This window comes from Pezoporus wallicus, unplaced genomic scaffold (genome assembly GCF_028554395.1).
Source record: "Pezoporus wallicus isolate ANWC-B61680 ecotype Strahan unplaced genomic scaffold, APGP_CSIRO_Pwel_v1 contig_16, whole genome shotgun sequence".
Taxonomy (NCBI): Eukaryota; Metazoa; Chordata; class Aves; order Psittaciformes; family Psittacidae; genus Pezoporus; species Pezoporus wallicus.
In genome coordinates, this window is record NW_026641478.1 from 321,175 (window position 1) to 341,633 (window position 20,459).

Genomic DNA, 20,459 nt, shown 5'->3' on the forward strand with positions numbered 1-20,459 from the left:
AAATATTAGAGGTTGGAACATTTAAATGAGAATTACAAAATAAACATTCATTCTTGTTTGTCCTTCTATGCATTTTACAAAATCGTAAAACAGACATCAGCTATTTATATACTTTGGTGGTAATTCTAAATTGTACAAGCAAAAGTTTCTTAGCAGCAATCTGGTTTTGTTCTCACAAAATCTTTATAAAATGCTACTGATAATGTTTTCATGAAAGAGTGTTAAGTAAGGGGCGTAACCCCTTCCTTTGATATGCTGTTTAAGCTCCTTTTAATACAGTCCTGAATGCTGTAGACAATCTCTGCTACCAGGCCACACTTCTGTCTAACATTCAGCTCACTGCCCTTCAAGGGTTTCAAAAGCCTTTTTCACAGTAGATCCCCAGACAGTCCTTCCCCAGCCTGTACTGATGTCAGGGGGTCTTCGGTCCCAGGGGCAGGACTTCGCTTCTGTCTTTCTTGAATTTCATGAAGGCTCCTCTCCTTTCTTTCCTGAAAGGCAGCCCTGCCCTCAAGCATATTGACTAGTCCTCCCAGATTGGTCTCATCTGCAAACTTGCTGAGAGTCCTCTGTGTCATCCCGTCTACGACCCTGAAAAAGATGCTGAACAGGACAGGTCCTAGTATAGGCCTCTACAATACTCTTCTAGTTACTGGCCTCTAAGGAGAGTATAACCCATTAACCATTATCCTCAGCCTAATCATCTAGCCAGGTCTTTACATGTCAGTTTGTCTATCCATCCATATTATAACATCCTAACTTAGATAAAAAAATGTATTGTGGAGAAGGTGTTGAAAGACTTGTTTTTCAAATTAATTCTAATTACACTTGGTGCTCTCTTCTCATCCACAATTCCAGTAATCTGTCTTATAAGGCAATCAGGTCATTCATATTTGTCCTCGGCAAATCTGTACAAATTGTTTCCACCCATTTTCTTCTTCACATGACACAAAGTGTGTTTGAAGAGGATTTGCTTCAAGATTTTTCCAAGCAAAAAAGTGAGCCTACAAAGAGGGAGTAAGAATAAGCAGGAAAACAGAAATACCTGCTCTACAGTTCATACAGGCTTAGGTTCACCTGTGTGCAGAAGATTTATCTAACTTAGATATCTCCATCTAAGATATCACATCTAATCTGATCTAGTAACTTGTACAGCTATTCGAGCCAAGCCTCAAAATAGAAACTGCAGATGATCATTTTCTCTGTGATGCCTTAAAATGAGATGAACTGTCCTCCAGAGGTTTCTGTTACTCTCTATTGGATAGAGCAGGACGTTATGTTGCCTGAGTAAAGCAGCTGGGGAAGGTCTCAGTTCATAAATTGTCAAATGTAAGACTGCACCTGACTCTCTGAGTATGGTCAATGAAAAGTTTAGAAATCAGTATGTCTGTCTTCATGTAGGGTTATATTGACATTTCAGATGCCTTAGGGTATCTGAGATATTCATAACCACCTGCGATGTAGGACTTACCGGAGTTACTGTATTTGCATCCTTCTCAGGTCATGATAGCCCAAGGCATCTCAAATAACGCTAAATTATTTTAGTGTTATATGAGTATGGAAACTGAAATGGGCCACTAATCAAGTTAAAAGGTTAAGAGCACCATTAGCTTAATCTAAAATGTAGAATCTTATATGCATATGTCGACATATAAGTTTCTAAAATATGAAGCTAAATCTGACCTTTAACATTTCCATGTCAAAGTTGAAGCAAAAGTATCTCAACTGTGGAATTCCTCAGGGCCATTTAGCTCCCACATCAGCCTTCAATACTTCTCACCATGACTTCTCACTGCAGATAGCAGACACCATAAAATGTTCATCTTGAGATAAGTTTTTCTCTTTTAACTATCTTGAGATGTTTTTCTCTTAATTCACATGCAAAGGACCAAACTGGGGCTTACCCAGACGGAGAAAACCATAATAATCTGAAATTCAAAGAAAAAAGGTGTCATATCTCTAACAGCATGCTCATTTTATGGAAGTTCAGGCAGTTGTATAGGGATTTTTTGCTAAATCCTACTTTTTACTTCCATCTGCAAATCCCTCTTGACTTCAGCTGTGAGTGTAAATATGGACATGTGAATGTAAATAACAGGAGGGCCCACTTCTATAGTACTAATATAAACTGCAACACCCTTTATGAAAACTTAAATTGGAAAAGTGCATTCAGTCCACATCAAAACTTGTAAGTAAAAGTGAAGCATCATCATTTTATAATGATGAGATATATATGAGAAATAAAAGAAATGCCTCAGCAGAAGATGATTCAATTAGAAGTGGGTTTGTTTGGGTTTTTATCATAATATTTCTTAAAATAAATACCACTAAGGGTATTAGAGGCAAAGAAAAGCACCTCAAACAGGATTTGTTAAAATCTATTACATCTGTTTATATGTATTTAAAATATAGATTGACATTATCATACAAATAAGTTTTAAAAGATATCATCATCATCAACCAGTTATCTGGCTGGGGCTTAAGGCTACAGCAACTTCATCTTACCGTGCTAAGGGACTACTATTAATGCTCAAATGTTGCATACATTTTATACTAGCAAGTAACTGATCAATTTCTGAAGTATCAGTTTATGTTGATATTTTTTGGTCCTTGTTTTCAGACTCCTATACACTGCAGTCAGGAATGCAGTTCACATTGCACTCCATAAATGTCAGATTACTGCTGTAGCAGAACTGTTTAGTCTTTCCTCTTAAAAGCTACCAGAAATGCAGAGAATAGATCATACCAGGAACTAATTCAATAAGTATTATGCATAAAACTAGAAAAGTCTCAATCACTCCTCCAGTTATCTTCTCAATCGCAGTAGCACTAATATGTAGCACTAATATAGTAGCACTAATATGTCCTCATAGAACATGTCTCTGCATGAATTCTCTGCATGCACCTTTGATGGGTGAAAACACAAATTCTTTCATCTGGAACCAACATTATTCTTATCTTGAATGCATTAAAAAATAATGATAATATCTCTCCACAAAACATGTCTCAGGACCAAGAAAGCTCAGCTTTTGTAGCATTTTACGTTTGGTTACCAGAGAACTGGACAGGAATTTAAGACTGACCATCAGGCAGAGCTGCTTTCAGTTGATGCATTCAAGGGTATACCCAAGTAGCACTGCTCAAACCCAAAGAAACAGGAATTATTTTCTCTTTTTTTTTATTTGTCTAATAATGCTTCATAATGTTAATTGCAGAGTATTTAAAAAGTATTTGCTACATCAAGTATTCAGTGCAGACATGTCCAATATGTCCCCAAGGTGTTTATGATCTTTTAGAATATGCAAGTACTTTTAAAAACTTTTTTTTTCTTATTTCTTTTAGAAAAAAAAAATGATTTGGCAATATATTTTCAAGTTTATATGGACTCAATAAATCATAGGACATCCTGAACAGAGATTTATGGATCAACATTGCTTGGGCTATGGTGGCCTAGAAAGTGTGCTGATATGACTGATGTGAAAGGAAACTTGCTATCAGAACAGTATCAATCTTTATGAATTTACATCCACATCATGCAATGTATCAATTTATTCTTTACCTTACCTTGAACAAACCTGAGTCACTCTTCATGACCATGACAAATAGTATAGAAGGCAGTTCTACTATATTCCAGATCTCTTTGAAGGAGGTAGTGAGCATGTTGGATAAAACCCTTACCAAAAGTCTTGAAGAAACCAAGGTATGGCAGGGTGAAATAGAATACTGTTTGACTAAGACAAAATATGTGGAATCTGATTATATAAAGAGAACCATTATAAAATGTTCTGCTATTTTATGTGGTTTTGCTATAATTATTTTTGGCATCTTAATATCACTTTCACTGCTCTTTGAAACTAGGTTCTTAAACAGCTAGCTGAAGAAAGGAGCTCTACTAGATCATGCTATCACAGTAAGAAATATAGTTGTAATCATTTGTTACGTACTGAAATCTAAAGCAAGAAATGCTTGTAACTTCTAGTTTTCTGGATGGTTATATTGAATAAAACCAAGAGCAACAGCATCATCCTGTGATTATTTGGTAATTTAGAAGCATACCTTCATGATGTTCAATAAATAATATTATTTTAATTTCCAAGTTCTGATTTTGAGATTGAAGTAATATTCTTTCAAATCTACACAGAAATCATACTGTGAGATGTTGAATTCAACTTGACCTAAATAATCCTTCATTTCACATAATCCAAATTCTGCCTTTTTTTTTTTTTCCTAGTTATTTAAGACACTGTTTGGAAGTAAAATTTTCTAGGCTGATACAGTGCAAAAACCTTATATTTTCTCAAGCAATACCATAAATTTTTCAAGGAGTTACTAGACAAATTGAGCTAGGAATAACACCTGGCATTCATATATATTTCTAAGGAACTGAGAAAAGTCTGTGAAAGCACTTGAATCATATAACTAACATTTAATGTACTGCTTTTGTATTCTTCAAAATGAATCTATTTCCCATGCAATTTAGAATTCTGATGGATTTACAGATTTTTAAATGGTATCTGTAAAGAAAAAACTGTATCTAAAGTAATTGTTCACTTACAGCTGCCATTCTCTAGCACTTTGAATAATTAACAACTGCATGAACCTTTCTCAAGTATAATAAGAACAGTTCAGAAGGCATTCTAGTTTTCATAACTACAGGCATGATGGACAAAGCTGGTCCTCCATCCAGATGAAGTAACATTTGTTGTGACTGAATTAACCAATTAAGGTCTATCAGGATGGAGTGGCCATAGAACTTCCCAGAGACTTTCAATATCCTCAGCAATAATTGGTATTTCTTTAGCACTGTTTTAGTTAAGAGTAACTGAAAAAAAAAATGAGGATTATGTTACAACTCACTAGGATAATATTCTTATTCTGAAAATGTACATTACATGTCCTGAAGTGACATTTGAGAATGTGTAGTGGTTCCTACGGGTATATAGCTTGCTCATCTGTAGGGTAAATGAATAACCTGGGGCTATTTTATCCATACTGTATACATGGGTGGCTCCTAAGAGTGAACTTTCCTGAGAACTGGAATTGTATGAGTTTTAAAGATAATGTGTTGCTTCAGTCCAAAGGACAATCTTCAAATAAATAAGCAGCTGATCAAGAGATGACAGGCCTCCTAAAACCAGACTGCAGATTCCCATTATCTGATGCCATAGACACACCCAGAATATGTCACATTTCTATTATAAAATATTGAAGCACTAAGAAATATAGAAATGTTGGTTTCTTTGAACATTATGAAATAATATATGATTTCAGCTAAATTATTTAGAAGACTATTATTTTTACTATCTATATTTTCCTATACTTTTCCAGTCTTTAGGTTTCACCGTACAGGAGGATAGTTTTAAAGCATCGTGAAACTGATTGATATGTTTCATAATTTATGTCTGAAAATATTTAAATTTCTGAGACTAAAACAAAATTGCTATTCTAATTTAATCATTCTGTTAAGAAAGCTCATCACAAAAACCCTGCTATTTTATATTACAAAATTACATTTTGTTTTTAAAACTTATGTGATTTTTTGGCAAATATTTACACAGCAAGCTTAGCAATTACTTAGTGTTTTAATTATGTCAGCTTTTACCTTGACACTACCATGCTAAAATTTTTAAAAATTGTATGTTTCTTTTTTTCACTTCCTTTTGCTTAAATAAACATCTAGAAAAGTCAGATTGTTATTCAACACAATAGGAGGTGCAGAGCAGGAAAATTTCTGAAGGTTCCCCTAAAAAGATGACAAACATTCAGCATGCCTCGGAGTCACTTAATCAATTACAGTGCTAGCAAAATTGTCACAAGTATTTTGAAAAAATAGAAATAGGTACCTCAAAAACACGTCAGAAAATGTAGTGTTTGAACATAGGCAGATTTTCTCTCCAGTTAGAAAACCATACCTTAAACTCGCAGATGTAAAAATTATAATGCCTCGTTTTTTTTTTTTTTAATTTTAAATCAGCCTTCCTGTTATAGATAACACCTGAAAAGTAGCACAGCACATAGGAAGCACGCAACACAGCCCTCAAAATTATTTGAAGGTATACATCAATATTTGCTTATCTCATTATTTTGTGTACATTTTTTGACATGACAAGAACTCCAGATAAGGACTGGCAGTTATTGTGTATGCTAAATCATATGAAAGTGTTAGGTTGTAGCAGTAAGTTTGTACATACTCTACTGAAAAGGGAAATGTCAAATAAATGACATATCTGATTTATTCAACTTTTCTGGTGCAACCCTGTTTAGACTACAGCTTCAAGCACATATTTGCACGCAATGTTGTCAAATTTGGTTTGTTTTGTTTTTCCTAAGCACTATGGTGAAATTGATAGCATGAAATGACTTGCAGTGATGGAAGAAAAAAAGGGACTTCAAATGTAAGCACTTTAAAAAATGCTCCAGAGCTCTTAACCATGCTGTTTGACACCTGCAACTCCTTGGGATCCTCAGGTTAGCAGGGAATATCTCAGAAATGTGAGGAACTTCTTTAATCTCATTTTGTCATGACAAAAAAGTCAGGTTGAACATATATATCTAATAAATTTGGCAGAAGTACAGCAGTCATGGTTTAAGCCCAGTCAACAGCTCAGCCATGCAGCCGCTCGCTCACTTCCCCCCCATACCTTTCCCTGCCTTCCCCTCCACCACCTGGAGGGATGGGGAGGAGAATCAAAAGAATGTAACTCCCATGGGTTGAGGTAAGAACAGTCCAGTAACCAAGGTATAACACAAACCACTACTGCTACCACCAATAATAATAATGATAAGGGAAATAACAATGGAAGAGAATACAACCATTCACCACCTGCCAACTGATACCCAGCCTGACCTGACCGGTGATCTAGCCCTTCTGGGTAGCTGCCCCCAGTCTTACACACTGGGCACGACATACTGTGTTATGGAATACCTCTTTGGTTAGTTCGGGACAGGTGTCCTGTCCCTACTTCCTCCTGCCTTCCCCTCCTCCCTGGCAGAGCATGAGAATGAAAAGTCCTTGGTCAGAGTAAACATTAGTGAGCAGTAACTAAAAACATCAGTGCTATCAGGGCTGCTCTGAGGCTGAAAGTCAAAAATACAGCACTGCGCCAGGTACTAAGAAGGAGAAAAATGACTGCTACTGCTGAACCCAGAACAACAGCTTAATTAAAACTTGATGACAGAATTTTCTGTCTCCCCAAGCTGGGGTAAATATACCTAAAGGACTAATAATCTATTCCCTTCAAAGACTGTCTTCTCTGTCTTCACTATTTTTTATGGTTAAAAAGTGGCAATCCATAAATCTCTAAGAGAAGTCTTTCTGAAATTAAATAGTAGAAAAATAGTTTATTTTTATATTAATAATTATATATATGCAGTATTCACTATCTGTACTGATAAATGAAATGCACCCAGGGTGCACACCCTCCCCTCAATATCTGGCAGAGCAGCATGTTTTTCAGATTATTTCTTAGGTTTAATCCCCAAAGTCAGATGATCAAGCTACAGAACATTTGGTCCTGAGTCCTCTCAGTCCTCATGGCATTCATATGAATGTCTGAAATAATGTAACATATTTTCTGCTTCCCTTCCTTCCTTCCTCCCTTCTTCCTTCCCTGCCTTCCTACTTTTGTTCCTCTCCTTCTTGCCTTCTTTTTCTTTAACCTTCTGTTCTTTCTTCCCTTCTTTCCACACAGTAATATTACCTGAGGGGTAAAGCATCCTGGGTCAATTCCTTCATGTAAATCCATTAGTTTCTTTTCATAATAACTGTTCTTAATATATGTCATGATTTAAACCCAGCCAGCAACCCAGAACCACACAGCCAGTTGCTCACTCCCCCCCCCATCTTCCTCCCCCTGCTCCCGGAGGGATGGGGAGGAGAACTGAAAGAATGTAACTCCCATGGGTTGAGGTAAGAGTACCAGTAACTAAGGTATAACACAAATCACTACTGCTACCACCAGTAATAATAATGATAAGGGAAATAACAAGGGAAGAGAATACAACCGCTCACCACCTGCCAACCGATACCCAGCGGGACCCAACCAGTGATCTAGCCCTTCCAGGTAACTGACCCCAGTTTATATAGTGGGCATGACATGCTGTGTTATGGAATACCTCTTTGGCTAGTTTGGGTCAGGTGAACTGTCTCTGCTTCCTCCTGACTTCTCCTCCTCCCTGGCAGAGAATGAGACTCACAAAGTCCTTGGTCAGAGGAAACATGACTTAGCAACAACTGAAAACATCAGTGTTAACAATGTTGTTCTCAGGCTGAGACTCAAAACCACAACATTGCACCAGCTACTAAGAAGGAGGAAAATTACTGCTACTGCTGAACCCAGGACAGTATATTTCTAGGAAGTTGTGGTCAACACTGTAGAAGGGAACGATCCTACACCAGGTTGAACTTTTTTTTCCCTGACTGTAGAGAATAATTTTTGGTGTGAAACATGCCCTCAAAGTCACCTTCTTGTGATTTGTTTTGTCTGTAATTAGTTAGTTCTCTACAAAAGAGGCACAAGAAGCAAACACAGTATGGATGATGTGTTGTTATTGACCTGAAAGACAATTAAAATCAAGTAACCTGTTGGTGGATGTGTGTTCAAAATCATTTCATCCCAGTTCTCTGTTAACAGTGTGTGATGTAATGAACTGGAGAACACTATTACCCTGCAGATGTACTTTTCCTTTACATGGAACCTGGAACACAGGAAAAGAGAATTAGATAATGAAGATATGGAGTCAGGATATTACCAGGGAGTGATAACAATTAATGCCAGACACTAGGAAGCCCTATGTTTGGGCTTTTGTACTTCAAGGTGAGCTTAATGCACAAAGCAGATTTACAAGTACTACATAAAATCTTTTCCTTCGTATCAATACAATCTTTGCTTGTGGAAAATCAAGCTGCTATCTGAAGTATTTGAGATTTCAGCAGCCATTAGGGGACCCAGAAGGAAGGGTAAACATCATTCCAATATTGCTGGTTAAGCTGTAGTGATTTTCTGAATTACTTGATTGGTCTTTTAACTTATCCCTCAGGTAAAGAAGAGCTTCAGCAGCTCTACAGGAAAGATAGCATAAAGTATCATTACATTTTGGAAACTGTATTTTTTTACCCACTCTTAGGCAGGGATTCGAAACTGTATTATCAGTTTTGCAGATGCCAGACACTGAAGATACTGCTCTATTCAGACCTTGAAGCTTTCTATCCCCAAGGATACTTTCTTTAAGGAAACTATTGATTTCTGCCATCTGATGTACAGTCACTCACAAAGTATTCTAGTTTTCTTCGTGTGTGAATGACTTTTATGGAGGCAACCATTGATTTTTGCTTTTTTTTTTTTTTTTAATAGGCTTTTAAAATAGTTCTTAAAAACCTTACCTTTCTTCCTCTTTGGTGTCAATAGAAAAAAGAAAAGTGAATAATATAGAAAGGAACTACTCTGTCATGATGCATGTGGGATTCATATATAAAGACTTTATCGGACTGTTAACACAGTAGCTGTGAGTCTGAAAAATTGAGCATATATTACGTGGAGAATGGTCACAATGAAGGAAATTAAAGTTAATAATTTGCAAGTATTCTTTTTATTTTGTTATGTACATTTCATAATGACATTCCTGTTCTTTCATAAAAGCTACTGAGCTTTGTATATCTAAGGCCTGCTTTTTCGATAAATAAACTTCTGTATCAAGATGCTTGCTAGATAAAGATCAAAACTTGTAAGCTTGCATTTTGTTTTAAGTCAGGAAGAGCTCAAACTTTTATTTTACTTTATTTTTATTTTTTTTACTCTTTAGAATGTCTCTTTAGAATCAGTGACCACACATTTATTCTATTGGCTCTAATGTCTTTTCACATAGATTAGCATCGCCATCTTCTGAAGAACCCTTATGTGTACATGCAATTTTGTCAATATCCATGTGAACTTACTCTTTTCTTTCTTAGACACATATAGATAGATATTTTGTTCTGTACTAATTATCTCTGGTTATATCTACAGACATAATAGTGTAGCAATATTTTAATGATGTGTGAAAAGGAAGAATGAAAAGTAAATTTTTTGATATTTCCAATTAAAACCCCTAAGATTAATTAATCAGGCATATCAAGCCTCTGTGAAACTTGTCAATGAGAGTTCTTAAAAGTAAAAATGGAGGGGGTTTATTTACGCATATATTTAGAATACTTAGTGTTGCAATTTGTATATTATTAATCAATCCCTGTCTAGTTTAAAATATTATGTTAAACTTCAAGAGGAGTGGAAGTGTCATCATGAATTATTTTTTTTAAGAAGAATGAAATTTTAGTCATACTATTTGGATGAATTATTGTGCTACAGCAGATTACTGGAATTTACATTACAAGGCACTGACTCTTTTTAATACATCGTTATGCTGCAACACATATAGTTCGCATACAGATGTCATGAGCATTAATATTCTTAGCTGGGGTTGAATTCCTGACTCCATTAATAGCAGTGAGAATTTTGACATGATTTGCTGAGACATATGAGATTCATTTGGGGATTCAGACCATTGCTTGTTTTATCTATCAGCTATGACTATGATCTGAAAAATTCTGTTGGACAGAAGCATATCATCCAGATAATTTTCAAGTTTGTTTATAAAAACCGAGAAATGTTTACACCTTCTGTCCATTTCCCATTTTCAACTTTAACTGCTAACAGGGCATTTCCTTTGTCCCACAGACTTGTTTTTTTCATACTTATCTGACAGTTGTACTTGAAAATAGATATACAGAATGCCCTGGGTTTAGCAGTAGCAGTCATTTTTTTCTCCTTGGTAGCTGGTGCAGTGCTGTGTTTTTGACTTTTGGCCTGGGAACAGCGCTGATAACACTGATGTTTACTCTGACCAAGGACTTTGTGAGACTCATGCTCTGCCAGGGAGGAGGGGAAGCCGGGAGAAAGCAGAGACAGGACACCTAATCCAAACTGACCAAAGAAGTATTCCATACCATAGCATGTCATGCCCAGAATGTAACTGAGACTTACCCGGAAGGGCTAGTTCACTGCAGGGTTGGATAAGGGATAGGAAGGAGAACTGAAAGAATGTAACTCCCAAGGGTTGAGATAAGAACAGTTTAATAACTAAGGTATAACACAAATCACAACTGCTACCACCGATAACAATAATGATAAGGGAAATAACAAGGGAAGAGAATACAACAACTCACCACCCGCCAACCAATAAAACCCAGCCCAACCGAGCACAGACCGATACCTCGTCCAACGCCGCAGTGAGCTAGCCCGTCTGGGCAAGTCTCAGTTACATCCTGGGCATGATGATGATTTTATCAGCCCTTTCCTATGAGAAAGCTATGTCAATTTGTTCTGCTTTTTTTGCAGGTAAGTCCACTACTGTTTTTGTGATTAAACAGAAATGGGCATGTCTCACAAAAGGTCATCAATTTTTTGTCTCGTTGAATATTAGCTAAGAAAGAATGATATAAAGCAGAGATCTCTTTTTATCAGCTTGTCCCTTGTGGTATTATTTTATTTAAACATGGCTTATATCATGTCATGTCTCTGATTCTTACTGATTTGTATACAACTTGTGCTGTTACACCTTAAGTTCTCTGCATACTATATACTTAGCATTTTATTTTCTCAATATCTTGCAGACATTATCCACTTTGTACAAGTTAATCTTCTATTCCTAGTTCTCAAACTGCAAAATACATATGAACACAGAAGAGTTCCTTCCCAGCAGACATTCTTTCTAAAGGGGTATCTGGGGCAACCTCAATGGAAATGTAAGGGCATTTTTCCAGTAATGCAATGGTTTGCCTTTACCAGGAATTAAAAAATGAAGGTAAGTATGTCCTTATACTCTCTTTACATTGCATTCTTGAAGTCGAGTATGTTGGCAGTTTTAGGATGGATGTGGCAAATAGATTGATTGCCTTGCAATATCTTATATTGTTATATTCCTTTTTCGCCATTCACTGCATTTTCTAGTTTTTCCATGACTAAGAGGTCTCAGATGCTCTTACACTTCATGGATTACCAAGGCCTTTACTTAAGAGACATAAGATTCTGTTATTAAAATTTCTAGCAAAATTCTCACTTTAGGCAGTTTAAGGAGGCAGAATTTCTGGTCCTCTTCAGTTTCCCAGTATGAAAAAAAAGGGTGGTGCAATAACTTCAGCGCAAACTACTTAACCTACGGGTCTATTCAAGATCCTCATTTCTTCTTATTTGTTTCTTGGAAAAAAAAAAAAAAAAAATTTCCTAATTGCCACTTCGTTTTCATTCCGTCTATAATGCTGGGGCAGAAGAGGTCTTTTCTTCCACAGGTAGAGTGGAACACACAAACATTAAATTAATGACCAGTTCTTTTTCTCAGGTTTGTGTGTAGGTCAAATGATCTTGGTCTTGGTCTCAGCACCTCTCAGTAGGTCATCTTGCCCACCACTTTCTTTTGAAGAAAGCTTCCCATATAGTGTCACTCTGAAAAAAATTGTGTTTAGTCTTGCAGTTCACTAGCTGTTTAAATAGGACTTTAAAGAAGTCCTGGTTTATTACCAAAACTTTGGAAGTTTCTTGTATATCCTTAGAAAGGGATTAATTTAGACAATGTTTAAAGGTTACATATCTACTTCAAGTCTGAGAACTCAAGGTCTCTTTAAGTAGGATATCTTTAGTAGCTTACTTTTTCCCTTCTGAAACAGAACTAATTTTTTGGGTAAATACCTTCAGATAAGTGAAATCCCAACTTTACCAAACTAATTTTTCTTCTTGAATGTGAAAAAATTGAAAGTTAATGTAGCTTGAGTGCTCTCCAGGTATATTTTATTTTTTTATTATCTTTTAAAGGTGAAGAATCAAGTGTCCATGAAGTATAATATATTTGATATAACATTATTTCTGTTTGAATAGTATGTAACAATACCAAGATCTTTCTGTTGTGTGATGAAAAATTTGTGTTTAATTATAATTGCCAGCGTATCATTAATAATGATTTCATCCCCTCAAAAAATGTTATTAGACTATTCATACTTGATTAGATATTTGATAAGTAACATTGGCATGATTTCATATTTGTTAAGACAAAATCTTTTAAATCAGAGTAAATTTAAGTAAGTTGTATAGAACTGACTGATGCCAAATTTGTTCCCAGGCAGTGTTCAGCCCCCCTGGCCAACTCCCTCCAGTTTATATACTGATCATGAAACTCTATGATACAGAATCATAGAATCATAGAATAAGTTAGAGTTGGAAAGGACCTTAAGATCATCTAGTTCCAATCCCCCGGCCATGGCAGGGACACCTCACGCTAAACCATATCACCCAAAGCTTCGTCCAACCTGGTCTTGAACACTGCCAGGGATGGAGCATTCACAACTTCCATGGGCAACCCATTCCAGTGCCTCACCACCCTAACAAGAAAGAATTTCTTCCTTATATCCTATCTAAACTTCCCCTGTTTAAGTTTTAACCTATTACCACTTCTCCTGTCACTACAGTCCCTAATGAATAGTCCATCCCCAGCATCCCTATAGGCCCCCTTCAGATACTGGAAGGCTGCTATGAGGTCTCCCCTCAGTCTTCTCTTCTCCAGGCTGACAGCCTGTCTTCATCTGGGAGGTGCTCCAGTCCCCTGATCATCCTCGTGGCCCTCCTCTGGACTTGTTCCAACAGTTCCATGTCCTTTTTATGTTGAGGACACCAGAACTGCACACAATACTCCAGGTGAGGTCTCACGAGAGAAGAGTAGAGGGGCAGGATCACCTCCTTCAACCTGCTGGTCATGCTCCTTTTGATGCAGCTCAGGATATGGTTGGCTTTCTGGGCTGCAAGCGCACACTGCCTGCTCATGTTCATTTTCTCATCAACCAACACCCCCAAGTCTTTCTCTGCAGGGCTGCTCTGAATCTCTCTGCCCAACCTGCAGCTGTGCCTGGGATTGCTCACACCCAGGTGTAGGACCTTCCACTTGGCATGGTTAAACTTCACAAAGTTGGCACCGAACCACCTCACAAGCATGTCAAGGTCCCTCTGGATGGCATTCCTTCCCTCCAGCGTATCAACCGAACCACACAGCTTGATGTCATTGGCAAACTTCCTGAGGGTGTACTCAATTCCACTGTCCATGTCAGCAACAAAGATGTTGAACAAGACATGTCCCAGCACCAATCCCTGAGGGATCCCACTATTACTGTCTCCAGCTTGACATTGAGCCACTGACCACAACTCTTTGCATACGAATATCCCTTTGGCTAGTTTGGGTCAGGTGTCCTGCCTCTGCTTCCCCCTGGCTTCTTGTGCCCCTCTTCACTGGTAGACCATGAGAGACTGAAAAGTCTTTGATCCGGGTAAACAGTACCCAGCAACAGCTAAATCATCAAGTGTGTTATCAACACTGTTCTCAGACTGAAGTTAAAAACACAGCACTGTACCATACCAAGAAGGAGAGAAATAAAAAATCCAGGTGCCACCAGCAGTGACAGCTCTTTTGTACCCTAGAAAGAATATTGCCTTGTTAAAATGTACTACTCTCAAATACATTTAGCACATATTTTTTTCTGCTAAGACACTCTATTATCTTCATTTGAGAGATGTTGAAATACAGAGAATACTGAATTAAAATGAGTTGAGTGTGTTCTGCATCTGACATCTCTACAGGAATGGAAATAACTAATTATTATTAGTTTGAGATAATTAATCATGCTTGACAGGAACAACTGATAGTAGTCAATTTCTAGTCATCTAGTAAATGAGGTTAATACTACCTTTCATAGTAACAAAGAAAAATATTTAATATCTTTGGTTTAGGATTTATCACTAGTTAGCCTAGGCTAAAATAACTTCTACACTGGGAAACCTGAGGAATTAATGTAGAAAATCTTGATACCTGATCCTACTAGAACACTGAAAATATAAAAGATATTATATCAATTTATCATACTATTTTCACAGCAAAATTTGTTTTTCTAGATTATATTTCTACATAATCTACTTCTATATTAGATCACTGTAAATGAAAAATGAATGCCCAATAGAAATGTTAACATTTATACTTACTTCATTATGTATTTATCCAGTGAAAGTGTTTTGTCCCAAGGTTTCATTTGCACTTGGGGTATAAGTGTCTGTTGCAGGAAATACAGTACTAACTCCAAAAACAATTTTATATTTCATTTATGGCTTTTTCACTCTATCAAAATATTTTTGAAATACTGTTGTACTATCTAAATGACTTATTTATCTCTGGGGTTGCAGTAAGTGGCTGCAATCCCCAGAGAGAAATAAGTTGGCATCACTTCTGACTCATTTGACTAATTTTGCAACGTTTGTATAAATCCTTAAGTTCTGACTAGATCCAATGGACTTCAGGACCTGAGGGAGTTGCCTTCCTCTTGTGCTATGATGCACATACATGCCCACCCATATGCCTCTATAGACAGTTAACTGCCCACAGATGAGCAAATAGCAGTGGCTTTACTGACATCATCGTGTTACACCCAAGCACCACTGATGTAAGTGTGAACAACAGAAATTACCTGATTCTCCTCCTACTTATTGCCTAATCAAAGCCTGTTAGCAGATCTCACCACCCTCTAAGGCTCATACACAAGCTTGTAGATACAAGTTATCTCACTAGAAATCTACTTGACTGCCCTATTGGCTATTCAGACTTGATTATCATATGCTCTTCTGCCGGCATTTCTCCAGATGCTGAAGCTGGGACATATTCTCTAAACTGGACAGCTAAAACCTGGATTATATGCAAGGTTACTAGAGGGTCTAGGGCTGTAGGAGTCCTTCTTTGTGGCAATATGCAATTTTATCATGCTTCATTCTTTCAGGATCTCTCACAAGGCATGCTTTCGTTTAGCTGCTATGCTGTCATGCTGCCTCTGACTTTATTATCTTCACCTGCCATATCCTTTTTGCTTCCTTTTCCATTTCATTTGCTGCTTGTTATAATCAGCTGCCTCACAGGCAGGATTGACCATAGACGAGGTTAAATGAAGACTGTGCACTTGAGCTCTTTCTCCATCTGCCTGCACTGCACACATGATGGGGAAAATTGTAGTAAGGTTGACTGCACAAATAATCCATGTCCGTTTATTGCATATTTCAAAGCATGCAACTTTGTTATTTTGTTTTTGAGTAAGCTTGCAAAAGAAGTGGGCTTTGTTTGTGGCTGGTTTTTTTTTTTTCCTAACTGCTCTGTACTTCAGCCAACGCAACTGATACTTGCTAAGGGGTTATCTGGTTCTAACTCCTCCCAGGAATTGGGGAGAGCACTCCTGAAAACTGTTAATAAAAATATGTTTTGCCCACTGCCAGTGGCAGGTGAGGTATATTAAAGTCAGCTACTATTCTACCTACGGCTAAATCTTATCTGTACCTTAGGGGATCAGTATTTCCAATGGAGATGTGTCTTCAAAATACTTCATTCCAAAATTTCACTTCAGGAGGTTTGCAAATAGTAGAGATCATATTACTTCAGATACAGGGAGGTCCTGTAGGAATAAAATGTGATCAACAAATTCTTTCTAGCCTTTACAGTTCCTTTCTGTGGAAAATAAGAAGTAAATGTGAACAGAACATTTGGTTTGCCTGAGGCAAGCCTATGAATACAACTCCACTCTTTTTGCAGATTATATTATCTTCTGTTTGGATTTGATAAACTTCAAAATAAGCCTAGATTTCCATCTGTACTGTAACTGTCAGCCTCTGTAGTGATTGCTCTGAACTGGTTCTTTTCATAAAATGATACAGGACCAATGCACAAAACCACATATTCTTGGAAGAAATAATGAGGGTGCACTACAAAGAAGAACAGTCAATTTAAACAGAGAAGTAATTTATTTTTTATTTAGTCTGTTAACATTTAGACTCTAATAACTCTACTTAAGTAGCAGGAAAAAAAAATTATAATCTTCCATACTAACTATCATGTGATTATGCAGTCTAAAATTTTTCTATTTCTACAGAATAGAAGAAAAAATTATCAGTTTATTTTTGTCTGCCTGGAGCTTAAGTTTCGTTGCAACAAACTTTACAGTAAATATTTTAAATGTACAGTAAATCCTCACCCCTGTATGGAATGCAAGATATCTTTAAAAAGATTAACCTGGCTATATTTTAGGCTTGATTTTCAACACAATTTGAGCTGGGAATTAAGTTTTAATTAACTGATGCTGGTAAAGACCTGGAACATTGATCACAAGGAGTCTTTTCTGCTTTGTTTTGGGGGATTTCTTTTTTTTTTTCTTTTTTTTTTTTCTGTGAGATGAAGAGTCATGGGAGGGTGTTCAATTTTATAAAAGAACAAAGAAAGGAAAAAATATTTGAGGAAAAAAGGAATCTCTGAAGTCATGTCCTGTGTCAGGCTTTTCTTTGCATTATTAAAATGCTGTATTTATAGATATACATACACACATATATGTGTGTATATATATAGCTGTAGGTACTTAAATTTCAATCTCCGTCATTAGAAAATTGTGTCTCAATGCAGAAATATATGGTTTATGTCTTAAACAGAAATACTAGAAGAAATAAATTTATAACATATAATATTAAAAAATGAAGATAAATTTTAGTCAAGTTTGTCTCAAAAGCAGCATGAATCCACTTGTAGGGGTTCAGCAGTTTGTAATTCACTAGTATTATACCAAGTAAACATGTCTTATTACAAATAAATCTTTCATATACTGTATTTTTTTTTCTCAAAATACATTTCAGTATAATTATTCCATGCTGTGCCAGGTATCATTTCATGTTTTAATTTCTTTGTGAATTAATACCTATTTTCCGTTCATATACTGTTCAACATTTTGAATTTCTATGGCATTAGGTACATATTACTAGCGCGAATTAGTGATGACAGTTTACAACAATGCTATAAAGAGAAGTGCAAAGTAGTGTACCTGAGAAGGAACAACCCCTGGGACCAGTATATGCTAAAGGCCACCCAGCTGGAAAGCAGAAAAAGACCTGAAGGTCCTGATGGACACCAAGCTGCAAAGGAGGCTAATAGTGTCTTTGACTGCATTAGACAAAGTATCACCAGCAGGTTGAGAGAGGTGATTCTTCTCCTCTAATCAACATTGGTGAGGCCATACCTGAACTGCTGTGTGCAGTTCTGTGTTCTTCACTACAAGAGATACATGGATATACTGCAGAGAGTCCAATAAAGATGGTGAAGGGACTGGAGCACCTCTCCTATGAGGAAAGGCTGAGAGATCTGGAACTGTTTGGCCTGGAGAAGAGAACCTCCAGGGTGGGAGCTCATCAATGTATATAAATACCTGAAGGGAGAATAGAAAGAGGATTGAGAGAGTCTCTTTTCAGCGGTACCCAGCGACGACTAGAGGCAATGAGCACAAACTGAAACACAGAAAGTGCTGCCTGAACATCAGAAATCACTTTTTCACTCTGACAATGACCAAACAATGGCACGTTGCCCAGACATGTTGTGGAGTCTCCCTCCTTCAACATATTTGTAAGCTGTCTGGACTTGGTCCTTAGTAACTGGCTCTAGGTGGCCCTGCTTAAGTGGAGGGTTGGACCAGATGACCTCCGGAGGTCCCGTCCAACCTCAACTGTTCTGTGATTTTGTGGTTCCATGACATCTTTATCATATATGTTCCTTATTTAATTCAAATACTATTTTTTGTTTCAAGACTAAAGTTCCAGTGAAGCTGACAACATTCAAGTTATATTCAGAAAAGCAAAGACATTCATATATATATATATATATATATATATATATATATATATATATATATATATATATATATATACTTTTGCATTCAGCTAAGCCGAGAGTGTGGCAAGATATAATGTGAGTGAGATTTTTAATTTTTCCAGGAACAAAGTAAATGTTAACATACACTTCCAAAGAGATTCAGGATGTTACTGAGGATGTTACAAGCAATATTTTTGACTCATCCATTGGTTTTGGAGAAGTTCTTCCCCAAATTGTGGAATACAATGAAGACTGAGGTTTAACTCATAACACGGGTATGGCAAGGTGTATTACAGCTCAATGGCAGCCTCAGACAGTGAAGAGAATATCAGTCTTCACTACAAAAAGAATTATGGAACATGGTTGTGAAATTTAGTCTCCATTAAGAGGCACTAAGGAGACTTACCAAAATGCAAAAAAGAAAAAAAAGTTGTTATGCAAGAGGCATTCCCCATGTGAATTATAGATAATATAATTTGTATGCCGTTTTTAGCACAGTAAGTGCAAAACAAGTGACTGATGAGCAAAGAATGTATAGATTAGCATGATGACATGACATGAAAATATTGATGACATTTTCAGAAATGGGGAATTTATTCAGGTCATTGTATCATTTTAATTAACCAAGTTTCAGGTGGATAACTACAAATGTGCATCAAATTTTAGAAATCCTATGTGAATGGAGAATTCCAATTACAAATAAAAAACCTTAGGATAATGTAGGGCTTTGAGCAGGGAGGGATACTAAAATTCAGAGCGTTGTGAGGTTTTTGCGTTCTTTTTTGTCATTTGCTGCTGGCTGCTTGTGGTTTTGATGGGTATACTCCACACAGGGTGACAAACTGGCTGAATGACCAAGTCCAGAGTGGTGAACAGTTAAATCCAGGTGGTGGCCAGTCACACTTTATGCTCCTCAGGGCTCAGTAGTGGGGCCTGTTCTGTTTAATATTTTTAATGATCTGGACAAGAGAATCAGGTGCATCAAGATGGGTAGGCATGCTGATCTGCTGTAGAACCTTCTAGAGGGATCTGGACAGGCCAGATTGATGGGCCGAGACCAACTGTGTGAGTTTCAAGAAGGATCACTGCCGGGTTCTGAGTTTGGGTCACAACAACTCCATAAAACGCTACTGGCCTGGGAAAGATCATCTGGAAAAGTTGTTCCAGAGGAGGTTTAGATTGGATATTAGCAAAAAATTCTTCACTGAAAGGGTTGTCAAGCAATGGAACAAACTGCCCAGGGGAGCTGTTGAGTCCCCATCCCTGGAGGTATTTAAAGATATAGTGCTTAAGGACATGCTTTACTGACGGACTTTGCAGTGTTAGGCTAATGGTTGAACTCAAAAGTATTTTCCAACCCGAATGATTCTGTGATTCTATTTTCCTTTAGTATATGCAGTTTAAAAATAATATGGATGGTTTATCTTTAAGATTAACCTTTCTGTCTGAAAATAAGATACCTGTTTCTCTCCGTGGAGATAGATTGAGAGATTTGGGGTTGTTCAGCCTGGAAAAGAGAAGGATCTGGAGCAACCTTCCAATAACCAAAGGGGGCCTACAAGAAAACTAGATGGGTGCTTTTTACAAGGACATGTAGGGATAAGACAAGAAAGAATGGCTTTAAACTGGAAGAGGGTAGATTTAGATTAGATATTAGGAAGAAATTCTTTACTGTGAGAGTGGTGAGACACTGGAACAGGGTGCCCAGAAAAGCTGTGGATGCCCTACCC